Source organism: Trichomycterus rosablanca, chromosome 5, assembly GCF_030014385.1.
Source record: "Trichomycterus rosablanca isolate fTriRos1 chromosome 5, fTriRos1.hap1, whole genome shotgun sequence".
Taxonomy (NCBI): domain Eukaryota; kingdom Metazoa; phylum Chordata; class Actinopteri; order Siluriformes; family Trichomycteridae; genus Trichomycterus; species Trichomycterus rosablanca.
In genome coordinates, this window is record NC_085992.1 from 35,737,929 (window position 1) to 35,764,799 (window position 26,871).

The 26,871-nt window shown below is 40.0% G+C and overlaps 1 protein-coding gene across 2 annotated transcripts in view; it reads left to right on the top strand.

Moving 5' to 3' along the window:
- Positions 1–3,146: 3,146 nt before the first annotated feature.
- marchf8 (membrane-associated ring finger (C3HC4) 8) overlaps positions 3,147–26,871 on the top strand; it is a 161,149-nt gene continuing 137,424 nt past the window's right edge. For both annotated transcript variants that reach the window (XM_062995125.1, XM_062995126.1), the window contains exon 1: positions 3,147–3,221. The gene's annotated coding sequence lies outside the window, so the exon portion shown is untranslated. The remainder of the gene's footprint in view (positions 3,222–26,871) is intronic.

Here is a 26,871-nt window from a genome sequence, read left to right on the forward strand (position 1 = left end):
GTAATACCTTCACACCTTCTCTCACACCTATCTCTGATCATAAGCTCATTATCTCATCTCTTTCTCTTCCGGTCCCTAAGCCTATGTCTAAAACTTGCTTAACTTATCGCCGAACCTCATCTATTGACCCATCGTCTTTCTCTGCTTCCCTAGAAACATCTCTGCCTAGTCTGCTTGAGCTCCGTTCCCTTGATGAAATAGTTACTTCTTACCATAAAACTGTGTCTGTTACTCTTGACTCCTTTGCACCTATTATAAATGTAGTAGTCCCCTCTACCCATTCCTCTCCTTGGTTTACCCCTGAACTTCGTTCTTTAAAGACTGTTGGGAGGCGTCTTGAACGCCTCTATAGGAAAACGAGATTACATGTTCATTTTCTAGCTTATTCTGACCACATTTCTAAATACAAAGCCGCTCTTAACACTGCTCGTACTTATTACTTTTCCTCTCGCATTCAAGCCTCTGGTCAAAATCATCGTCAGCTTTTTAACACTGTAAACAAGCTCTTGCGTCCCCCCTCTAAACAGACCTCTGACTCTTCTGAACTCTGTGATTCTTTTCTTCAATTTTTCATGGACAAAGTGTCCACAATCTATCATGAACTTTCTCATTCTTCTACTTCCTCCACCACACTGCCATCTCCATCCATGCCTAAGACTCTCCCCACCTGTTGCTTCTCTACTTTTTCTGCTGTCAATGTCAAATACATTGCTAAAATTATTTCTGGTCTTTCATCATCTACCTCTTCTCTCGATCCTGCACCTTCCTCCCTCGTTAAGTCATGTGCTCCGGTCCTCTCTCCTGTTATTTGCCATGTTGTTAATATTTCTCTGTCTTCTGGTTATGTACCCCCTGCCCTAAAGCTTGCCTCTGTGACGCCTGTCCTCAAAAAACATGATCTTGACAATACTATTCTTAGTAATTTCCGCCCCATCTCCAATCTGCCATTTTTTTCCAAGATTCTTGAACGTGTCGTGGCCTCTCAGCTACTTGACTATCTTAATTTAAACAAGCTCTTAGAATCTTTCCAATCTGGTTTTCGCTCACAGCATAGCACTGAAACTGCACTTCTCTATGTTCTAAATGATCTTCTCACTGCTTCTGACCAGGGTCTTGCCTCTGCGCTTATTCTTCTTGATCTTTCTTCTGCTTTTGATACCATCAATCACAACGTTTTAATAACTCGTCTCTCTGAAATAGGTCTTTCTGGTTTAGTCTTAGCCTGGTTTAAATCATACTTAACTGATAGATTGCACTTTGTACGTATTGGTAAATCAACATCTGCCACTGCTAAAATTGAACATGGTGTCCCTCAGGGCTCTGTTCTTGGTCCACTCCTCTTTATCCTGTATATCTTACCACTTGGTTCTATCATACAACACTATGGACTCAGTTTTCATTTCTATGCTGATGACACTCAACTCTACCTAAATTACAAACCTTCCTCTTCTTTCCCCCCTGCTTCTCTTACTAGCTGTCTTCACCATATCAATTCTTGGCTGCATTCTAACTTTCTAAAGCTAAATCCCCACAAAACGGAATTCCTGCTCCTTGGCACTAAATCTGTGGTTTCCTCTCTTTCTCCCTCCTCTCTCTCTATTGCTGGTGTTTCTATTTCCCCATCCCTCACTGTGCGTAACCTTGGTGTGCTGTTTGATCCTTTATTGTCCTTTCTTCCCCAAATAAGATCAATCTCTAAGTCTGCCTTCTTTCACCTACGAAACATTGCTCGTCTGCGTCCCTTTCTTTCCTCTGTGGCTGCTGAAACCCTTGTTCATGCTTTTATTTCCTCCAGACTTGATTACTGTAACTCTCTGCTCTTTGGTCTTCCTGCTAAATCTATCCACCTTCTTCAATGTGTTCAAAATTCTGCTGCTAGGATGCTCACTCGCTCCAAAAAAACGGATCTCATTACACCTGTCCTTGCCCAACTTCACTGGTTACCCATCTCCAAACGTATTCAATACAAAGTCCTCATACTTACTTTCAAAGCACTTTATGGTCTTGGTCCAATATACTTACAAAACCTGATACATCGGTACACCCCCTCACGCTCTTTACGGTCTACTGATGCTGGTCTCCTGATTGTCCCCAGCTTCAGGCTCTCTACCATGGGTGGAAGATCCTTTTCTGTCTCTGCTCCCCTACTTTGGAATTCTCTCCCTCTTTCCCTGCGTTCTACTTCTTCTTTTACAGAATTCAAATCCCTACTCAAAACTCATCTATTTACCAAACATTTCTCTACTGTTTCATAAGCTTCATTAACTTATGTAAATCTACATTTATTATATTATTATTGTGTCCTATCATTTATGTATTCATGCGTCTCTCATGTGTCTGTCTCTAATATTGTATCTTGATGTATTTTTCTATTTTGTAAAGCGTCCTTGGGTATTGTGAAAGGCGCTATATAAGTCCAACTTATTATTATTATTATTATTATTATCTCTGACTTTACATCTACAAGGTGAACCAACTAGGTAGGAGTGTCTAATAGTGTGGACAGTGAGTGGACACGGTATTTAAAAATCCATCAGCATTGCTGTGTCTATCCACTCATACGAGCACAACACACACTAACACACCACCACCATGTCAGTGTCACTGCAGTGCTGAGAATCATCCACCACCTAAAAAATACCTGCTCTGTGGTGGTCCTGACCATTGAAGAACAGGATGAAAGCAGGCTAAAAAGGTGTCCTCTCTGACTTGTTGAATCAACAAAATGCAGATGTACTATGAACCTGAGAAAAAAGCATCTGAACATAAACACAAAGCCAGTGTTGACTAGTTTACTTCCTTCCTTCTAGTCACTTTCAGACATTCCCAAGAGCCCTTTACTTCAATACAGTCATTGCTCACAAACACAAAGTCTCAGACTCCCGTGCTAAATAGCAAGTGTCTTATAAAATGGGTTGCAGACAAAAACAGTGCCTGCTGCAGTTCCCTTTAAACTTTAAACTTCAGTGTGGTTAAATGTTTACTGTGTGCTGCTTTAATGCAGTTCTTTCAGTTTCTTGATGAGACATGTGAGGGCACCGCAACCACAAAATATGTAGCAGTGCTGCTGGGTGACTGCCTGCGTGTGTTGTGCGCATGCGCGGGTTCGGCTGCGTCTGGCTGCGCTTCTTGCAGTGAGGCGGAAGTCTCGGAACATGACGCATGTAGTCAGATGGAGTCTCACAAATAAACAAACAGCGCGCTTGTAGCTGGAGCAAGAGGTGAGTAACGAGCATTTATTAACAACTAAATATGCATTCAAGTCTGGTTTGTTCTATACATGTGGTCAAAATTGTCATGCAACATTTGCGGCGGTTAAATGCGGACAGCGGTTTCTAGTTTCAGAGCGTTTCATTGTGAATTGTGTAGCTTGGATCAGTTTTGTTATAATAAACCCTTATTCGCTTTTTATTCTTCTTTTTATCTTTTGTTTATTATTAATAGCCTCTGTGTGGTTGTTTTAACTAGACTCGAGCTTTGCAAGTCCTGCCACATCGCGTTAAACTAATGTTTCACGTATTTGTCACAATTACTCGTTTTTCGCACTACGAAAGTCGAACAGCAGCCGCCTGAATCGATTCATCTCTGCGCTCGACGACATTCCTGCCAGTCTTTTCATTTCATAACGTTGATATCATCCAGTTTGTTGTTTTGTAGCGTCAGAAAACATTAATTCTCTTTTTTACACCTTATTATAGCTAAGTACGACTGTCTATTGTATGTGCTGTTTAAAAATCCCACCAAACATGACTAACTAACCGAGCGACACATAGGAGTCGAATCAGTACAGCTGCAGAATCTTCACGCTTGTGTATTCCTCGCTTTGTACTGGGAGTAGACGAAGATAGACTTAATAAAACACCTAGCAATATTACATGTTCTCAAAGAAAAACTTCAACTTCTTAAACTTAGAAAAAAGTTAGATAAATATTACATTATATAGGCAGTTGTAGTCTAGTAGTCAAGGTACTGGACTAGTAATCAAAAGGTTGCTGGTTCAAGCCACACCACTGCCAGGTTGTCACTTTTGGGCCCCTAAGCAAGGCCCTTAACCCTTAATTGCTTAGAAAATATGCTGTCACAGTACTGTAAGTCGCTTTGGATTGAAGTGTCTGCTAAATACTCCCTATAACAGCACACACAACATACCTGCTCACACTTACGGACTTTCTAAACACATTTATTTATTAAGATTTAAAAACTGACATCATGCTGCTACTCTTCTATTATATTCTGTGCATTAACTCAAGTGTTTAACACCAAGCATTTTATTTATTTATTACACCGGTATCTCACCACTGCAAATTATGTGCAATATTTCTTACTTAATGTGTATATATATTTTTACTTTACTTAACATGTATTTTATGTCTGTCTACAATGTCTGTGCAGTATTTTTACTTAATGTATATCTTTTTTAAAACCTAATGTATATTTTGTCTTGTATATGCTCTTTTTTTCATATTCTGCACATTGGAGCTTGAGAAACGCAATCTCGTTCAGCTGTGCACTCCTAGCTGCATAGTCTGAATGACAATAAAGTTCACTCTGACTTGACTTTGATGTAAATGTGAACCATCTACTCTCAAGCACTCCCTATAAATGGTTAATATGGTGTATAAATCTGGTGCTTGGGAAGCCATGGAATCTTCTCGTCTTGATGTAAACCAAACCACTCTTGAATGATTTTAGCAGGAAATATAGAGGCATTGTCGTTCTAGAACTTTAGCGTATCCAATTTCTACCCGTCAATCATCTTCTCACTAATGCTGGTCCCTGCTCCTGATTGGGGAGGACCGCAGTGCTCCACGCCCCCTCCGAAACGTGCACAGCAATCGAACATCTTATCACCTACACTTGACGAGTGCAGTGCAGTACAGCGCTGTGTACGGAGAGCCACACCCTCTACTGCACTCCTTTCCCGTCTCCGTGCAGGCGCCACCAACCAGCCAGCAGAGGTCGTAATCGCACCAGTCTGAGAGAGAGTCTCCATCCGGCTTAACCCGCCCCTATCTGAACAGCAGGCCAATCGTTGTTCATGTGGTCGCTCAGCCTCAGCCGGTAGGCAGAGCCGAGATTTTTTTTTTTTTTTATCGCTGCGCCACCTGAGCGGCCTATGCCGACTATTATTGACATTGTGGTTCAAAGGCATACTTTGGCTTTCTTCAATTATAAATTGAATGATGTAAGATGTAAGAAATATGATGAAGGTTTGTACTATTGAAGGTTAATACACATCTTTTTCAATGGCAACCCTGTCATGAAGTCCTTGTTGGTGGTGCTTGTCTTGTTATGGTGTGTTGAAGCATGGTTCAAATTATGAGGGGGGGTTGTTCTGACTCTAATATATAAGATTGACCCCCCCCCCCCCCCATTTTTTGCCTTTTTTGTGGATGGTGTTCTAGAGCATTTTGCTAATTTACTCTTTCCCCTATCAGTAAGATTTGACTTGTGACCACTGTTCCACTTTGCTGATGCTGTTTGTCCATGCTATAAATACACTGCTGTGACTAATAAAATATTAAATAATGATCATTCAGTTTGGACTTGCACTACTCTGGCTGCATAGAACTCTTTTAATTTGCCTTATGTTGCTTTGAACTTTCAAATATCAAAGTGCAAATTAGCAATCAGCCTAATAAATCACACATGTCCTGCTGTGCTTGTTATTGTTTCAGGTACTTTAAAGTCAAGCTCTTTTTTCATGTGATGTTTTTATTATTGTGTTCACAATTTGCTGATTGAAGTGCACCTACATCTGGGTGCTGACACGTATCAGGTATAATTAATGTTCATGCTCATCTTGATGCAATAGATTTTTTTAAATAACATGTAATTAAAGCTTTTGAAGTAAAGCTTTTTCTGGCATAAAATATTCAGTTTAAAAACAAGGGCATACAACAAGTCACCCTAAAAAGTCTTAAAATATCAAGCTACATACACTATATGGACAAAAGTATTGGGACACCTACACATTACATCTACTGGAATTTTTATGACAGCCAATTTTAAATCCATAGGTATTAATTAGGGCTGGCTCGATACCACTGTTTTATGTCCGATACCGATACTGCAAATTGAGTATCTGCCGATACCGATACCAATCCGATACCGTCATTTCTCCTCTCAAACAACTAAGCAGTAATAATACATGTCTCAATGCACCATGGTTAAACTAGCTATCTAAATAACAATGCTCAGACTGTGAAACAAGTATTCTAAAGGAATAAATACAGAACCTACAACATCACACTTATGCAAAACTGCATTTGAACTTTTACACACAGAACATTAAGCAACATTTTTGGTTTTACTTATGTTTGAGCTGTTGTTCACGTGACACATCTCGCTTCATGGCGTCTCGTCCAAAGTGTCTACAACTGGAAGATGTGGATGTCAATCAAACGCGATGGACCAATTAAAATTGATGCAGTTTTTGGTTGAGATTTTCCGCTTAAGTTAGATGATTGAAAACCAAAGTGCGCTTATTAAAAAACCTTGCTGGATTTTGAAGAGGACATCTGTGGCTAAACGGGAAACAGTGTAGTTTGTTTTATTTCATAACACTAATGGATTAATCGTTGAGGATGTGAGCCGGGACAGGATAGGTTTTCTTTATCTCAGGTGAGCGATTTATCATTTATAAATCAATTTTTTTGTGTTTAAACAGTGTTTTCAGATGTGGCTGTAGTAGATGATTTTTTTAAATGCTGAAAGTTTAAGTAGATCAATGTGTTTTAATTTCTGAATGGCCTTATTTACATTAAGTGTTATTTACATTAAGCAACAGTAAGGATCGGATTACACGTTTTTTTCCTTCCGATGTCCGATCCAGTGATTTGGGCCAATATCGAACCGATACTAATACAGATTATCGGATCAGTGCACCCCTAGCATTAATATAGAGTTTATCCCCCTTTACAGTAACATGTTCCACTCTTCTGGGAAAGCTTTCTACAGGATTTTGGATTGTGTCTGTGGCAGTGGCGATTTCTCTAAGACTGCAAGGGAAGCTCAGCTTCCCCTAAAATGTCAAAAATTTAATGGTCAAATATGTACAGATGTGTTAACATTTCATTGACTACAAATGCATTAGAACACATTCATCTTGAAGACGAGTTCGTTCAGAATCAGCTACTTATCACAAATCGACTGACTCGATTTTGTTAACTTCTCATACATTCCCGGAGGGTCAATGCATTTGCCCGTAGAAGCTGAGCGTCTATTCACTTCTATGGAACTGCATGGAACGTTTTTTTTCATTGCTTCGAAACTCGCCGGTCATTGGATAAATGCCACGATTTTGTCCCGCCCCCAGACGCTGAGCGTCTCTGTGGGTGAAAGGAGCTGTGGGCGGGTCTGGACGCTGAGCTTCTGCAAGATGATTGGAGGATCAGTCGAAAGGCTGAATCCCGTTTTGATTGACAGCTATTTTGAGATCTACACCATCACTTAGAGCTTCAGTCCCATCGCGGATTTTGCGAGTGAAGTCGAAAGACAAACTGTAACCCATTTCAGGCCATTTTCTTGAAAAGGAACAGAGGGCAGAATTTATATATAAATAAATTGACAAATTTTATGATGTAAGCCGACAATGAGCTTCCCCTCTTTGAAAGACCAGCAGCCGCCACTGGTCTGTGGGAATATTTACCCAATCATTCAGGTGAACAACTGATGTTGGACCAAAGGACCTGGCTTGCAATATCTGTTGTTCATCACAAAGGTGTTAGATGGGGTTGAGATCAGGGCTCTGTGGGGGGGCAGTCAAGTTCTTCCACACCAAACTTACCCAACTTTGCCTTTATGGATCTGAATTGGGCTTTTCTCCTTCTGTTTTTACAAAGTTTGAGGTACACAATTTTCCGAAATGTCTTGGTATGCTGAAGAATTTTCCGTTACTGGTTTAGACCAATACCTGATAAACAACCCCATAGCATTTATTCCTCCTTAAATATAATTAACCTTGTAATAGTACCAAGTTTTGCTGGTTTGCGGGTAGATTTTTTCTCTATTCTATCTTGATACGAGACTGCTCAACAGTCTGTGGACACCGTTGTTTATTCTACTCCTCATGATGTCCCATACATCTTTAAAAGGATACAGAGCTGGACTCCAGACAGGCCACTAAAGCACACGCGTCCGGTGCTTATAAAGCCACACTGTTGTAGTGACTGCAGAATGAGGCCTGGTATTGTCTTGCTGAAATAATTATGGAGTTCCCTGAAAAAGACGTTGCCTTGATGGCAGCATGTGTCTCTCTAAAATTCTAATATGCACCACTGCGCTCTGTGTCAGTGTGGGCAATGATGCACCCCCGTACCATGACAGATGTTCACTGTTGCATCTTTTGCTGCTGACAGTTTGAATGGTCCTCATCTTTGGCACAGAAGACTTGATGTTCATTTTTTTTCATCCTGAAAATAAGCTAAAATGTGGACTTATCCGACCACAACACACATTTCCACTGCCTTTTGATCCATCTGAGATGAGAGTAAGCCTAGAGAACCTGGCAGCGTTTTTATATAGAATTGATGTATGCTTTCTCTTTGTGTAATAGTGTGCAGTGGCAGACTGTGTTAAGTGACAAGTGTTATCTGAAGTCCTTTAAGCCTATTTGGCTATATTTATTACAATAGGATGACATTTTCTTATGCAGTACCATCTAAGGGCTTAAAGATCATGCCTGTTCAACAGTAATTTCTGGCCTTGAATTTCATATACTGAGATCTCTCCAGATTTTGTGAATTATTTTACAATATTATGTACAGTAGATGGTTAAAGACTGAATTGTTATCTTACACTGGGAAATGTTCTTGATTGATTTTCTTTGACCCATGGTTGCTTGCAGAGACTTTGGTTGACCTTACTTTTTTTTTCTATTTTATTTATGCATTTCTCCCATTTTCTCTCAATTTAGTGTAGTCAGTTTGTCTTCTGCTGCTGGGGGATCCCTGATTGCAGTCGAGGTGGATATATTGCTGCTCACGCCTCCTCCGACCCACGCACAGCCCTTAGCAGAACCCTTTTTCACCTATGCACTCTGCACAGGCGCCTCTCTATCTGCTAATCAGGGTCCCACATAGTCCGGTCATCCTGCCCTAGCAGGACCGTGTCTGCTGCAGGCACTGCCAATTATGCCCGCTAGATGGCGCCCAGCCGACCGGTGACAACATCGAGTTTCGAACTGAGGAGTTCATAATCTCGGCGCTGGTGTGCTAGCCACCTGGGCGCCTTTTGAGCCTATTTGGCTGTATTTATTACAGAAGGATGACGTTTTCTTATTCAGTACCAGTGATTTCTGACTTTTGCATTACATGTACTGAGATCCCTCCAGATTTTGTGAATTCTTTCACAATGTTATGTACGGTAGATGGTGAAGGACATTATTTGAATCTCCTTTTTGGAGTGTGTTGCAGGCATCAACGTCTAAATGTGTTTATATTTCCAAAATGTAAAAAACTTAATCAGTGAAAACTATGGAAATCTTTTTACTTTTGTTAGTGAAATAAAGATTCAAGAAAATGAACAAAGCACAGATTCTCCATTTTGCATTTTACAAAATGTCTCACGTTTTTGAAAATGTAGTTTGTATTTGTAGCCCATCCTTTTTGTAAAAGACTGTTCCTTTTACTTTCATTTTATGATGCTTTGTGCTGTACTGCAGGTGTCTCTCAGTTTCAGAGTGTGTAATGCTGAAGGGCTTATTAGAAAAATGTCATTGTCATTTACAAGATGTCCTTGTCTTTATGCCGTGTTCTTATTATTTAACAGTGTTCATTTCCTTTATGTGATGTCCTGTTGCTCTCTCTTACTGATAAATGTGCTTAAATACATTTGCCAAATGTGTAGAGAAGAATTTAAGGCGGTATGAAATTGGATTTGGAAACCGTGTGGAATCTTGTGTAGATTCTTCAGCACTTTGTTTACTTGAAATAAATGAGTGATTGTGCTGAGATGATGTAAGCAAGCTTGTGTGTTAGTTCAAATTGAGGACACGTTCCAAACACTGGTCAAAACACTAAAGCACTGTTAGATTATGCACACATTTCTGATTATTTGCTAATGGCATTGATACCGTTGTGAAGCTAATGGGCAGATTTAGATGAAGCAGAATTGTAATATCTAGGAAATGACAGGAAGCTGCAGGAGTTTTCGTTATGAAATTTTGCCAGAAGGGAAACAGCATTACAAGGAAGAGGGTTGAAGTATTGCATTAGGTTGTAATTACCCAATACCGTAAAATCCTGGACACATTATTATCAGCACTTCCTTGTTTAAGATCAGAATGGGGAGTTCTGGGCTCTGCAGGGAGCATGCAGAGGTTATATTTTGCTGTGTTAGCATGGTCATGTCTGGCAGTGATCAGCAGTGCTGTCCTAAATACGTGTTTGCTTTTGACACTGAGGTTCTAGCTGTTGTAAACCAGTGCTCTACAGTTTTGTTAACTGGGCTGCATCAGTAAAGAAAAGCTGGTCATAGAAACATACACCAATCAGCCATTACATTAAAACCACCTCCTTGTTTCTACACTCACTGTCCATTTTATCAGCTCCACTTACCATATAGAAGCACTTTGTAGTTCTACAATTACTGACTGTAGTCCATCTGTTTCTCTGCATGCTTTGTTAGCCCCCTTTCATGCTGTTCTTCAATGGTCAGGACCCCCACAGGACCACCACAGAGCAGGTATTATTTAGGTGGTGGATGATTCTCAGCACTGCAGTGACACTGACATGGTGGTGGCGTGTTAGTATGTGTTGTGCTCGTATGAGTGGATTAGACACAGCAGTGCTGCTGGAGCTTTTAAATACCGTGTCCACTCACTGTCCACTCTATTAGACACTCCTACCTAGTTGGTCCACCTTGTAGATGTAAAGTCAGAGACGGTCACTCATCTATTGCTGCTGTTTGAGTTGGTCATCTTCAAGACCTTGATCAGTGGTCACAGGACGCTGCTCACACGGCGCTGTTGGCTGGATATTTTTTTTAGGTGGTGGACTATTCTCAGTCTAGTAGTGACAGTAAGGTGTTTAAAAACTCCAGCAGCGCTGCTGTGTCTTATCCACTCATACCAGCACAACACACACTAACACACCACCACCATGTCAATGTCACTGCAGTGCTGAGAATGACCCACCACCCAAATAATACCTGCTCTGTAGTGGTCCTGTGGGGGTCCTGACCATTGAAGGAGAGCATGAAAGGGGGCTAACAAAGCATGCAGAGAAACAGATGGACTACAGTCAGTAATTGTAGAACTACATAGTGCTTCTATATGGTAAGTGGAGCTGATAAAATGGATAGTGAGTGTGAAAACAAGGAGGTGGTTTTAATGTTATGGCTGATCGGTATAATTTATTTAATTTACTTAAGTTTTTTTTTTTAAATTCTTTTCATTTGTTTCCAATCTAGTAATCTTCAATTCCCTCATTTTGAAATCATTTCACAAGCTAACGCAAACTCCCAGTTGCCCCCCAGATGGCACCCCGTTGATTGATAGCTGGTTAAATTCCAGCGGTGGTGGCCAGCGGATCTGACCACTGCGCCACTTGAGCGCATTTCTTCCCTCTTTTTAACAGAAGATTGATTTAGTTTGTAACTGTGCCAGTGGCTGTTTTTTTCTGGTCATGTTTCTGGTCATTTTAGAGAACAGGTCAGTTGTGCCTGTTTGGATGCCCAAGTCAATCCCAAGTCAGTAGCACCACCTGAAATATACTTGCCAATTTAATATTTTATTGCCAGTAAACACACACACACACACACACACACACACACACACACACACACACACACACACACACACACACACACACAGCATTATAATTTATTTTAATTTCACACTACATTAAGCATACACCAGAATTTGATTACTTTTGTTTTTGTTATTTAATGTACTTAATCTTAATGTCTTTTTACTTATAAACAAAACTTATGTACTTAAAAGCATGCACATAAATATGATTAAAAACAGCTCATTAAAAGGTTAATTATCTGGAAAAGGATTTAGTCTCTAAATGATGTGAATGTATAATTGTGAAGATTACATAAAAATAAATGAAAATAAACTTTTTATTGCTTTAAGTAGTTTATTGTAGCAGCACTTGAGAACAGGAGGATGAACATAAACACTGAGCAAAACTAGTTCAGCGTTCAAAATGTACATTTGTTCCAAGGTCAGTAACTAATATTTCATTGCATGCACTAACTAAACATGTTAATCAATAAATAAAGATGCAGTCTGTATATTAAAGCTTTTTCTAACACATTAGTGTAGTTATTATTAGATGATAAGCAAAGTTCTAGCTTTATCCTGGGACTTGATGCAAAAACATATGACACATATTTACATGTGCAGAGATCACCATGCAATGAGAATCCATAGTAATGCAAACTGGCTTTATAGATGTTTTATAGTGATTTTGATGCGTAATAGTTTTATCATTTATTACTTAAACAGGGTGACACGGTGGCTCAGTGGGTAGCACTGTCGCCTCACAGCAAGAAGGTCCTGGGTTTGATCCCCAAGTGGGGCGGTCCATGTCCTTTCTGTGTGGAGTTTGCATGTTCTCCTCGTGTCTGCATGGGTTTCCTCCGAAAGCTCCGGTTTCCTCCCACAATCCAAAGACATGCAGTTAGGTTAATTGGAGTTTGTTTGTTTATTAGGATTTTAACGTTATGTTTTCCACTTTGGTTACATTCATGACACAAGCTTCATCAGTTCACATGGTTATATCAAACACAGTCATGGACAATTTTGTATCTCCAATTCACCTCACTTGTATGCCTTTGGACTGTGGGAGGAAACCGGAGCACCCGGAGTAAACCCACGCGGACACGGGGAGAACATCCATCCATCCATCCATCCATCCATCCATCATGCAAACTCCACACAGAAAGGACCTGGACCGCCCCACCTGGGGAGCGAACCCGGACCTTCTTGCTGTGAGGCAACAGTGCTGCCCCAGGTTAATTGGAGATACTAAATTGTCCTTGTTTTTGATATTGATATTGAACTTGTGAACTGATGAATCTTGTGTAACAAGTAACTACTGTTTCTTTCATAAATGTAACCAAAGTGTGTAAAACATGACATTAAAATTCTAATAAATAAATAAATATATAAATATTACAATCAATATTTTTTATTAAAAGACTTCATAGCTCACAATTAATTGATGGATAGGTGTGCTTAATGTGCACACCATTAGGATACACGTGATTATGTGTCCTGAATTTTAATATAAAGATTTTTTTAATATAAAATAAGTGTGTGTGAGTGAGAATTCCCTTATTGGTGCATCAGAGGGTCCCTCATAACCATGTAATCATATTCAGTAGATAAACAAGTGGACACATTTTATCTTTCGGGCGGCCCGGTGGCTAAGTGTGTAGCACTGTCGCCTCACAGCAAGAAGGTCCTGGGTTCGATCCCCAGGTGGGCCGGTCCGGGTCCTTTCTGTGTGGAGTTTGCATGTTCTCCCCGTGTCTGTGTGGGTTTACTCTGGGTGCTCCGGTTTCCTCCCACAGTCCAAAGACATGCAGGTGAGGTGGATTGGAGATACAAAATTGTCCATGACTGTGTTTGAAATAACCTTGTGTGAACTGATGAACCTTGTGTAATGAGTAACTACCGTTCCTGTCATGAATGTAACCAAAGTGTCAAACATGACGTTAAAATCCTAATAAACAAACAAACATTGTCAATCTTCCACACTGCAGGCACAGCAACCCAGTCATGCCTAACCATTAATCTCCTCCACAATACAATAACTGCGTCATCACATACCAGCTTTAATTAGCAGCCAAACCCATGATGATCCAATGCTGATAATTACATTTTCATTGATCAGTAGATGATACAGATATTATTCCAATATTATTATGCATTTTTACTTTTGTTTCTTTTTTATAAAATAGTCAAATAGGTTGCAGTTTGTGTTTACATTCGAAGTGGATATTTGTTCTTAAAAATATTAGAACAATACTGGTTATTAATGCCATCGAATGCCCGATTAGCCAATGTCCACAGTACTCTTACATGTTTTAAAATTAGTGTCTTGATTTAGATATACACAGTGGATTCTGAAAGTATGTAGACCCTTGAACTTTTACGCACAGGATTTCCTTTTGTTGTGATTTGATTTTCTGTTGGCATTTATTATCATCAATCTACGTCATCCATAGTAAGATTTTTATGATTTTTATTATCTGCAATGGTGGTATAGTGGTGATCATAGCTGTCTTCCAAGGGTTCGATTCCCAGCCAACACAAATCCTTTCAATAATTTCCCTCAGGATAAATAAAGTATCTGTCCGTCCGTCCGTCCGTCCATCCATCTCAAATTGTGTACAGGTGTGTCTAGTTTGCATTGAAACATGCCTTGAACTTTCGATTGGACTTAAATTGATTCAACACACACTCATGGGTCTATAAATGGCTACAATTGGCAGTTTGCATTTTGAGGACAAAAAACAAGCAATAAAGTCCAAAGAACTGTCTGTGGATTCCTGCAATCCAAGTGTGGCAAGACCTAGGTCAGGACAAGGATATAAAACAATATCTGAAGCTTTTAAGTGTTTCCAGGTCCACAGTGGCCTCAATATTTTTCCATTTTTAAATAGAAGAAGCTTTTGCACAGCCTTGAATCTGAGTTGGGCATCCAACATCACCTAACATTTACTGTAAAAAAGCTCCAGTAGTGCTGTGCAGGGATTGGAGTACCTGATGGATGGACCATTCTCTATAAATCTGGCCTTAATGCAGAATGGTAAGACAGAAAACTGTTGAGTGGAAGACAAATGCCTGGGGTTTTCTAAACAGCATGTAAAGGCCCCTTATAACATAATGGAAAATATTCCCTGGTCTAAGGATTCTAAGGATAAAATTACAAGTATATAAGATGTAAACCAGGTACTGCACATCTCCTGGCTAATACTACCTCTATACTCTAAAACGTTTTTACTTCATGATGGGTGATTAAATCTAGATTGAGAATACCTTTCTTTTATTTTATTAAATTTTATTAGAATTTTTATGTCATGTTTTACACACTTTGGTTACATTCATGACAGGACAGGTAATTACTGGTTACACAAGTTCAAGTTTTTTTGTCACAGTCATGGACAATTTTACATTTTCGACATTTGGCAGACGCTTTTATCCAAAGCGACTTACAATCTAAGCAATTGAGAGTTAAGGTTCCAACAATGGCAACCTGGAATTGGTGGGGCTTGAACCGGCAACCTTCTGATTACTGGTCCAGTAACTTAACCACTAGGCTACAACTGCCCATTTTTGTATCTCCAATTCACCTCACCTGCAAGTCTTTGGACTGTGGTAGGAAACCGGAGCTCCTGGAGGAAACCCATACAGACACGAGGAGAACATGCAAACTTCACACAGAAAGGACCCAGACCGCTCCACCTGGGAATCGAACCCAGGACCTTTTTGTTGTGAGGTGACAGTGCTACCCACCGAGCCACCATGCCAGGAATGACAATCTAAAACAATACCAAAGACCATAACAAAAATCTTTAACTAAGCCAATATAAAAACATTTTTCTTAAGAAAAAAAGAGCATTTAAAGAACAACACACACCGATGAGGCAGAACATTATAACCACCTTCTTAATATTGTGTTGGTCCCCCTTCTGCTGCCAAAACAGCCCTGCAACTGTATATTCTGACTCCTTTCTATCAGAACCAGCATTAACTTCTTCAGTAATTTGAGCTACAGTAGCTCGTCTGTTGAATCGGACCACACGGGCCGGCCTTCGCTCCCCACATCAGTGAGCCTTGGTCGCCCATGACCCTGTCGCCGGTTTACCACTGTTCATTCCTTGGACAACTTTTTATAGCTATTGACCACTGCAGACCGGAAACACCCCACAGTAGCTGCAGTTTTGGAGATGCTCTGACCCAGTTGTCTAGCCATCACAATTTGGCCCTTGTCAAACTCGCTCAAATCCTTACGCTTGCCCATTTTTCCTGCTTCTAACACATCAACTTTGAGGATAAAATGTTCACTTGCTGCCTAATATATCCCACCTACTAACAGGTGCCGTGATGAAGAGATAATCAGTGTTATTCACTACACCTGTCAGTGGTCATAATGTTATGCCTGGTTGGTGTATTAGAACAGCACTTGACAAGGATAATAGACTGATATGAGAATTATCTACCCTTACTGCCGTGAATATAACCATGGTGTAAGGTTGACGTAAAACAACTAAATAAATAATAAGTCTAGGTTGATGTGTGTGTGATTTCTTTGCTATTAAACGTGTTTTCTTTTGTAGTCTTCAGTATATTTAGCTTCTCTATTGTTAAACATCACCATTTCTTGGATGCCATGAACAGAGTACAGTGATTAGGATGTTCAGACACAGCTTGTGTTAATAGTTCCAGTCATATTCAACTGAATAATAAGGCAGACACATTAAGAGTGGAGTATGACCACATTACGTCTTGCTTTGCACGGCGCCATTTCATCTTTAGACATCCAGCCCAGAGTTTAAACGCTTACTGTATTTTCCCAGTGAAACCATTTAAAGCAATGAAAGTACTATAACTGGCTTTCGTTCTGCCCGAAAGCTTAAGCTCATCTCTTTTGCTGTTCATGGACAGACTGCAGACTGGATGCATTATCATTGCTTAAAAATATTCCAGCTTGTCATAGTCAAGTGTAAGCTGTGCAGATCTTCCAAATTGACAGGTTGCTTGATGGCAGTTATAATTTAACAATGGCAGATCAAAAGAAAAAAATATTGAATTCAACTCCACACGAGGAGTGAAATTGAAATGGAAACAATAGACCAGTCAAAGCTTTTGATTGCTGTTGCCCCATATAATTTAGCTGTAAAAGGATTGAAGGCTGCCAGAAAACCAAACGCAAGCTGTGCTTCTGTTGGTAAAATTGCTAATCATTACTTACACTTGTTGACATGCATTTTATGGAGCACTTATTGTCGAAAGAATTTTAAAGCATTTAAATGAATTCTTTTTATCCTACCTATTTAGACTGTTCTGACACCCATACGTTACTGAATCTACATATAGTTTCCTCTTTTATCTTGTAGGACTTTAACTGGCAATTAAAATGTATTCTCTTTGAGAAAGTTAGCTGTCAGAGTGGCAGAATAATGGATATGTAGTCCATCTGATTTATTTGGAGATGTGGCATTATGTCTGTGAGTTCAGAATTGTCTGTGTGTCAAGAAATCTGATGTTTATAACTTATCTCTTGGCGTTGTTTCTCTTACACTGCTAAATTCAGACAAGTATAAACAATTAAGTAGGTTTATTTATTCTTATGCAAAGTACTATTTAGTTAGGTAATGTTAATAATGTCTGAAATGACTGTGTGTAGATGGAATAAGAGATCTACATTAAGCCAGGCATTCACTGTTAACCCCTTTTGACCAGCATGGAATGGGCTCTGTTCTGGTTCGCGGACGTAATTTTAAACTGTTTTTTTTTTTAAACCGGCATGTTTCCACCAAAAAAAGGTTCAGAACTGGAAATGCTTGTTTGCAGCTGGAACCAAAGAATACTAGAGTTTTTTAGCATATACCTTAGCCTCATCTGTGGGCATGTCAAGTTGTAGAGGATAAAGAAAGCATCAATGGCTGTAAAGTTTACAATATAAAATATATATAGTTTTAAAATACACTGATCAGCCATAACATTAAAACCACCTCCTTGTTTCTACACTCACTGTCCATTTTATCAGCTCCACTTACCATATAGAAGCACTTTGTAGTTCTACAATTACTGACTGTAGTCCATCTATTTCTCTACATACTTTTTAGCCTGCTTTCACCCTGTTCTTCAATGGTCAGGACCACCACAGAGCAGGTATTATTTATTACTAATACTTAAAAACATATATATATTTTTCTTCTTTTTAAGATGTAAAGTGTAATCTCTCTTGTAACCCACTCTGTCACTTATGTTTATGTTTAATATGTATATATAAATATATATATTTTTTTTTAAATAGAGGTTTTAGCACTGCTGTTAGCACAGTTCATTTTATTAATGGCAATGTGCTTAATCATTTATACCTTTTTATATGAAATCCCTTAAAAGTATTTGACCAGTCAAATAAAAAGGTAAACATAATTATAACAAATAATTTATACAGTAGATTTTTAAATATTTTAATTACTAATTCTAATCACAGAATGATTATTGATGACATGGTAAGCAAGTTGTCTTAAATGTTTTGGTATAAAAATAGTTTATCTGTAGTATTTAATCTATTCCAAACAGAATCCACATCCTCACTATTCAGCAGTGTAAAATATTTGTCTCTGTTTGTTTGTTAAGTTGGTTATTTAGAAATGGCAGATGACTTTGCAGCTTACAGTGGGGTCAAAAAGTATTTAGTCAGCCACTGATTGTGCAGGTTCTCCTACTTAAAAAGATGAGAGAGGTCTGTAATTTTCATCATAGGTACACTTCAACTATGAGAGACAAAATGAGAAAAAAAAATCCAGGAAATCACATTGTAGGATTTTTAAAGAATTTATTTGTAAATTATGGTGGAAAATAAGTATTTGGTCAATAACAAAAGTTCAACTCAATACTTTGTAACATAACCTTTGTTGGCAATGACAATGAGGTGAAACGTTTCCTGTAAGTCTTCACCAGGTTTGCACACACTGTAGCTGGTATTTTGGCCCATTCCTCCATGCAGATCTCCTCTAGAGCAGTGATGTTTTGGGGCAACACGGACTCCACAAATTTTCTATGGGGTTGAGGTCTGGAGACTGGCTAGGCCACTCCAGGACCTTGAAATGCTTTTTACAGAGCCACTCCTTCGTTGCCCGAGCGGTGTGTTTGGGATCATTGTCATGCTGGAAGACCCAGCCACGTTCCATCTTCAATGCTCTCACTGATGGAAGGAGGTTTTGGCTTAAAATCTCACGATACATGGCCACGTTCATTCTTCCCTTAACACGGATCAGTCGTCCTGTCCCCTTTGCAGAAAAACAGCCCCAAAGCATGATGTTTCCACCCCCATGCTTCACAGTAGGTATGGTGTTCTTGGGTTCTTCTTCTTCCTCCAAACACGATGAGTTGAGTTTTTACCAAAAAGTTCCATTTTGGTTTCATCTGACCACATGATATTCTCCCAATCCTCTTCTGGATCATCCATATGCTCTCTGGCAAACATCAGACAGGCCTGGACATGTACTGGCTTAAGCAGGGGGACACGCCTGGCACTGCAGGATTTGAGTCCCTCTCGGCGTAGTGTGTTACTGATGGTAGCCTTTGTTACTTTGGTCCCAGCTCTCTGCAGGTCATTCATCAGGTCCCTCCGTGTAGTTCTGGCATTTTTGCTCACCGTTCTCATGATCATTTTGACCCCACGGGATCGAGGGAGATTATCAATGGTCTTGTATGTCTTCCATTTTCTTACAATTGCTCCCACAGTTGATTTATTCACACCAACCTGCTAGCCTATTGTAGATTCACTCTTCCCAGCCTGGAGCAGGTCAACAGTTTTCTTCCTGGTGTCCTTCGACAGCTCTTTGGTCTTGGCCATGGTTAACTGTTTGAGGCTGTGGACAGGTGTCTTTTATACAGATAACGAGGTCAAACAGGTGCCATTAATACAGGTAACGAGTGGAGGACAGAAGAGCTTTTTAAAGAAGAAGTTACAGGTCTGTGAGAGCCAGAAATCTTGCTTGTTTGTTATTGACCAAATACTTATTTTCCACCATAATTTACAAATAAATTCTTTAAAAATCCTACAATGTGATTTCCTGGATTTTTTCCCCCCTCATTTTGTCTCTCATAGTTGAAGTGTACCTATGATGAAAATTACAGACCTTTCTCATCTTTCTAAGTAGGAGAACTTGCACAATCAGTGGCTGACTAAATACTTTTTGCCCCCACTGTGTTTAATTTAATTTATTCTTCATTTATTCTGGTTAAAAAGGAGTAATAGTAAAAGCAGACCAAATGTGTATTTGGGAGAGATTTATCATTTAAAATATGTAAAAGAATATTGAAGACCCACTAACGATATATCATGTACCTCTGTGTGGGTTGGTAAAGAATACGTAATGTGTACTGTGTATGAATATGTAATGTGTAGCTGATGTGTCTGTGTATGCGAGTTCCTGCATAGCCACACTAAATTTGACCCTTGTGGTACAGGGGTGGCTTAGTGGGTAGCACTGTCGCCTCACAGCTAGAAGGTCCTGGGTTTGATTCCTAGGTGGAGCGATCTGGGTCCTTTCTGTGTGGAGTTCGCATGTTCTCATGTGGGTTTCCTCCAGGAACTCCGGTTTTCTCCTACAGTCCGAAGACATGGAGTCAGGTTAATTGGAGCTACAAAATTGCCCTAGAAGTGTTTGTGTTCGTGAGCGTGTTTGCCCTGTGATGGGCTGGCGTGTCCAGGGTTTTTTCTACCTTTCTCCCAGTGAATTGCACCAACAGTGACCCTGACCAGGATAAAGCGGTGGTAAAACAGACAATGAATGAACTTAAAAGTGGGCATTGTCTTGCACACCAGCACCGAGTTTCTGAACTCCCCGTTTAGAAATTCGGTGTTGCCACCTTTCGGCTGGGCATCTAGTGGGCATAATTGGCAGTGCCTGCATCAGATACTAATTGGCCACCGTATCTGCAGGGTGGGGCCGGTCTATGTGTGTGTGGGTGGTTCTTCATGTGCTGTGTAAGGTCCCTGATTGGCAGAAGAGACATCTGTCCAGATTGCATGGGGGAGAAGAGGAGGACTGTACACGTGCCGAAAGAGGCGTGTACAGCGACGTTCTCTCCTCGGATGCAATCTGGCATCTCTCAGCAGCGAAGACAAAATTGAGTGCGCTAAATCGGGAGGTAAATGAGGAGAAAATGCATTAAAAAAAGTGGGCATTGTCTTAAATTTCATATTTTAGTAGTAGGTAACAATGATAATCTCTTTTTAGACATGACAATGCAGAGTCTATAGTAACTCTTGACATACCATAACCAATCAGGACTAAACATTAAATACTCTTTTCCATATAAAACAAATTCTCTCTGAAGAGGTTTAAGACAGAGATGAATTTGTTTTTGTTCTTTGCTTTGTCATATAGGGGAAAACACAGATGCGCTACAGATCAGCTCGAATGGTTGCTCTTACCATAAAACTCGCTTTAGATTCATTCCTACAGCTTCCTGTTCATAATTTAATCTGTTTAAATAATCCTTTGTTTGGATGACTGTTATTAATTGCTCAAGGGATTCTGATCTTCCACATGACACTAGACATTTTCTGTGTCATAAAGAAAGTTCCCATGTTGTGGGAGGCACTCAACCCCTTAATGATGCTAAATGATGGAAAGCAGGTAAACCAGCTGCTGTGTTCTCCAGGTAACAAACAGTGAGAGTGTGCTGCTTTCATTCATTCATTCATTCATTGTCTGTTTTACTTTTTACCATAAAAGTGTGCTGTTTTTATTCATTCATTTATTCATTGTCTGTTTTACCACCTCTTTATTATATTCAGGGTCGCTGGTGGTACGATTCACTGGGTGAATGATAGGAAACACCCTAGACAGGTTAAAGTTCTAAATCTAGCTAGATTGGGATTGGGTTTAATATTTTCTAAATCCTGCTATTAAAATACGCTATAAACAAAGAAGACGATTTACCCTAAATTCCATTATCCTGATGCTTGTGATGTTTTGCGTAACTTGGCTACAGAAGCTGTCAGTAAGTGGGGTTGGTTACATGTAGAATGTCCGTATCGGGTATCCGCTTATGTTCAGGAGCTTTGGTATCATGTTCAACGTGAATATTAGCATCCAGACTTCAGACTCACATGACTGTTTATCATCATGATCAGTATTCACCGTTTTTTACACGTTGGTTATATTTGGGTGCCCAATTTAACATTTCTCCCACATTTTATTTATTACTTCATTCTGTGGAAGCAAACATTGTCAAGTATTTTGGAGTGATGGCACTTTGAAATATCTGGAGAATTTCACAAGTGAAGAGTGTCATTGTGTCAAAGTCAAGTTCCATATTCAGATGCTCAATAAATATGCTCATGGTATTTTATAAAGATACAGTCTGTATATTAAAGCTCTTCCTGACAACTTGTGTTTTTATAATAAAGTAGTAAGCAGAATCTGCAAAGCAGACGTGATGCTAAATAAATGCAGTTCATGCAAAATCCAAATCATTTCTGTAAAAAAATAATGTTACACAGAAACCACATGCAGTTTAAAACATCTTAGTTATTACCTGGATGAGTTACTGCTCTTGTAGACATTTCAGCAGGAAAGACACCTCTAGGTAGATTCACTACAAGTTCTTCAAATTTGGAGATAATAGCTCACATTCAGCTCGCAGTTTATTTTTAACTATTGCAAGTTTGGAAAAAGACCGCTCCCCGCTGGCATTTGTGACTGGCAGAGTGGAGTATAACGCGCTAGCTCTAACGTTCACGTTGCTTAACTAAAACCATCGATCAGAACTACAGAAGCTCGTTAGAGTTCATCTGCCCAATCAACAGTCAGAAATATGAATAATGTGTAAATGATTTACAAAATCATTGGTTTGTAAGCTTCCCCATTCCTATTAACCAAAATAACTAACAAAATAAATAAAACAGCCAATCCGGGCCCTCAATTATTCGGGGCCCCTGGGCTGAAGCCCAGGTAAGCCCATGCATTAAATTGCCCCTGCTTATAAGATCCACAAAGTTGAATCAGTTCATCTGGACGCAAAGTTTGGTGTCTAGATGCACTGATTCAACTTTGTGGATTTGTGTACCTGAGCATGCATCAAGATGTTTTAACTACGATCACAGAGATTCTTTCAAATGTCTGTAGTGGCAGACTGAATTGCTAGGTGCTTGATTTTATATACCAGCGTCAATGGCACTCAATAAAACACCTGAATTCAATGATTAAGAGGTGTGTCTCAATATTTTTGTGCAGGAAACAAAAGATAGGGAACATTAGGGCTGGATCCAAAATTGCATACTTAAACAGTACGTACTAACTTGGAGGCAGTGTGCACTGCTCGGCCGGTAAAGCAGTACACTCTTTCAGTACACAAGTGTATTCACTCAACCTCAGACGTACTACGTCCGCCGTCTTACCAACGTCGCGTGACGCATGACGTCACATCGCCACGGTTATAACAATTTTAAAATCAGACTAAACTAATTCTGTTGTTCTCCACAAAGCTGCAGGGTTGTACTTAGGGTGGCCAGATTCATACTAACAAAAAGGAGGACATTACACCCCAAAATGCCGGACATTACACCCAAAAGACGGACCTCATATTAGGAACAGGGGGACATGATACTGCAACACACAGAATGAATCCAGAACCCATATAACAGAGTTTTTGACCAAATTAAGCAAGAATTCTATAACAAATTATTGTTTTACTCACTAAATGTTGTGTCTACTTTTCATATTTAAGTCCGTTCCTCGCTGCCTCTAAAAGTTTACTTTTTGGCATTTTCACAGCGTTCCTGAGCATGAGAGCTGAGTGATTGACTCAGGTAGCGGTGTATACAGACCAGAGCGAGCGGGCGAAATTCAACCACCCAATCACAGACTAGCATTTAGAGGGCGGACCTTCTGCGATTGGCCAGTGGTAGCACTGGTGAAAGGAGGCTGTTAAACCAATGAAATACAAAGCATTTGTTCTGACATGTACCTGAGCCAATGACAGATAATATTAATAAAAAATGAAACCAGTTTACTCCAAAAGGAGGATTTTTAAGTGTCCGTCCTAGCGTTGCGTGAATGGAGGACTGGCAGCTGAAAAGCCGGACTAAAACCGGACGTCTGGCCACCCTAGTTGTACTTAATCATATAATTTTTAATGTTTGTCTTACTCCGCTTTACACCATCTTTCTTCTTCTCTACGGATGCCTTTGCAGCTCCAGTTGAATTAAGTGTGCATTGCAGTCCATGCAGTCCATGCAGTCGGTCATCCGGGTACTTTTCGCGTGCTGTTTAATGAATACTACGTATTCGGACACACTACCTCCTCTTGCAAACTGCTTTCGTGTACTGTTCAGTATGGAATTATGCGATTTCGGACACAGTCTATGAGTCGGGGAGGATGAAACGGCGTACCCATGCCATCGAACAGCATAGCTCGCACCCAGCGTGGTTTTGTAATGTGGGACCTGCTCCTTAAAAGGGATGTCATGCCGCCTGTGGGTCAGCTCGCTCATCGAAAGCCAATTCCATCATGACACTCACAAAATGCCACGACACCAGCTGAGTTTTCTGAAAATAGATAGAAAGCTGGACCAGGCTGAGGCCAGCATTACGGTTTCAGTGAAATGCAGGTTTGCCGTATACGTAAATACAAATTCATGCTAATGAGCCACAGATGGCCGTCAATTGTAAGGACCTGATACACCTTTCATCTGCACCTCAGTGCTCTCCCCGCTGGCCAGAAATGGCAATGAAGCAGCTGAGCCGTGTTGCATATACATTTATGGCACAGTGATGAATATAGCTAATGTTATCTTCACAGCCTGCATAATGGAAAATGACTTTGCAGGACTGTTAAACACAGCACTTTATAGCTAATGCTTATTGATCGTGTCTTATCTGGGGTGATGTCATACTTTGTGTCTTAGTAATTATAAGAAAACATGGCCTTGCTGATGCAGTGGATATGAGAACTTGAGGGGATTTGACCAATTAGCATTAAGCTAACTAACACTGTGCTGTCAGCAGTGTTATTGACCTGGTTAGAGAGAATGAATTATTTGTTATATTATTTATTTTTTTATTATTCAGCTTTATTCTGGTCAGGGTCAAAATGAGTCCATAGCTTGTCCTGGAAACACTAGGGTTAACAATACAAAAGTATTAATCTTTACTCTCTCCATTTGAATATCTGGTAATTGGTGTGGGGGGGGGGGTGGTTCTGGGTTCTTGCCATTTTAAAACATTCCTGCCATTTTAAAACATTCCTGCCATACAAAGAGTTGATGGGAAAACTGACAGATCCTAACATTACCAAAAGCTAGTGAGTGGAGTATTGTTATTTAGAATTTTTTCCCATCATTTTATGGTTTTAATCAGCCATAACATTAAAACCACCTCCTTGTTTCTACAGTCACTGTCTATTTTATCAGCTCCACTTACCATATAGAAGCACTTTGTAGTTCTACAATTACTGACTGTAGTCCACCAGTTTCTCTGCATGCTTTGTTAGCCCCCTTTCATGCTGTTCTTCAATGGTCAGGACTCTCCCATGACCCCCACAGAGCAGGTATTATTTAGGTGATGGATGATTCTCAGTACTGCAGTGACAATGACATGGTGGTGGTGTGTTAGTGTGTGTTGTGCTGGTATGAGTGGATCAGACACAGCAGCGCTGCTGGAGTTTTTAAATACCGTGTCCACTCACTGTCCACTCTATTAGACACTCCTACCTAGTTGGTTCACCTTGTAGATGTAAAGTCAAGAGACGATCGCTCATCTATTGCTGCTGTTTGAGTTGGTCATCTTCTAGACCATAGGTCACTAACAGGCGGACCGCGGTCCGGGTCCGGACCCAGAAGCTGTCCCATACGGACCCGGACCTACAGCCAAAACAGAAAGTTATGATTTGAAACCTGACGGAGCGCTTCTATTTTAACCGGCGCAGCTTCTGTACCATTTACGGTAGCGGTTTAGTGGATGAGAAAACGCACAGACACCAGAGATCACGTGACACCACTCAGCCAATCAAGTCTGTGCATTCCAGCCGGTAAACACTGCGACTCTACAGTGCAGACAGATGAGAGAGTAAGAGGCGAGTTACATGTGGAAAGACGGTGGAAAGAAAAAGAAAGATAGCGAACGTAGAAAAAACGAAGGGAGAGATACAGACGACCGTGCCGGAGAAAGTTGAGAAAAAGACGAGTGAGACAGGAGACAAATGACGCTCTCCAAAAAAGAAACGTGTACAGCGAAATTACAGCATTTAATCCGTGATGGAGAGACTCATTTCTGTTCTTACTTCCCACTGGAGCACAATTTATTTTTATTTTCTCCTAATTTGATAAGAGAAAGGTTTGATAAGGTGGGGTGGTCCGGGTCCTCTCTGTGTGGAGTTTGCATGTTCTCCCCGTGTCTGCATGGGTTTACTTCGGTGCTCCGGTTTCCTCCCACAGTACAAAGACGTGCAAGTGAGGTGAATTGGAGACACTAAATTGTCCATGACTGTGTTGGATATAAACTTGTGACCTGATGAGTCTTGTGTAATGAATAACTACCGTTCCTGTCATGAATGTAACCAAAGTGTAAAACATGACGTTATAATCCTAATAAATAAACAGACATTTGATTTGACTGTCAGTTATTGATTACATGCAGATGTTGATACAAACATACTAGGCTACTTATATATAATATATATCAATATATATATTATATGTTATGCAGTGATAGCTCAGTGGTTAAGGTACTGGACTAATAAACAGAAGGTTGCCACTGTTGGGTCCCTGAGTAAGGCCCTTAACCCTCAGTTGCTCATTGTGTAAGTCGCTTTGGATAAAAGTGTCCGCTAAATGCTATATATACACTGTATATATATATATATATATATATATATATATATACACTGTATATATAGTTAAACATTCCGGACCTTTGCTTCAAGAAATTTTCTCTAACTGGACCTCTTCAAATTTTAGTTGAATACCCCTGTTCTAGACCCTCATCAGTGGTCACAGGACTCTGCCCACGGGGCGCTGTCGGCTACATATTTTTGGTTGGTGGACTTTTCTCAGTCCTGCAGTGACAGTGAGGTGTTTAAATACCTCAGCAGCGCTGCTGTGTCTTATCCACTCATACCAGCACAACACACACTAACACACCACCACCATGTCAGTGTCA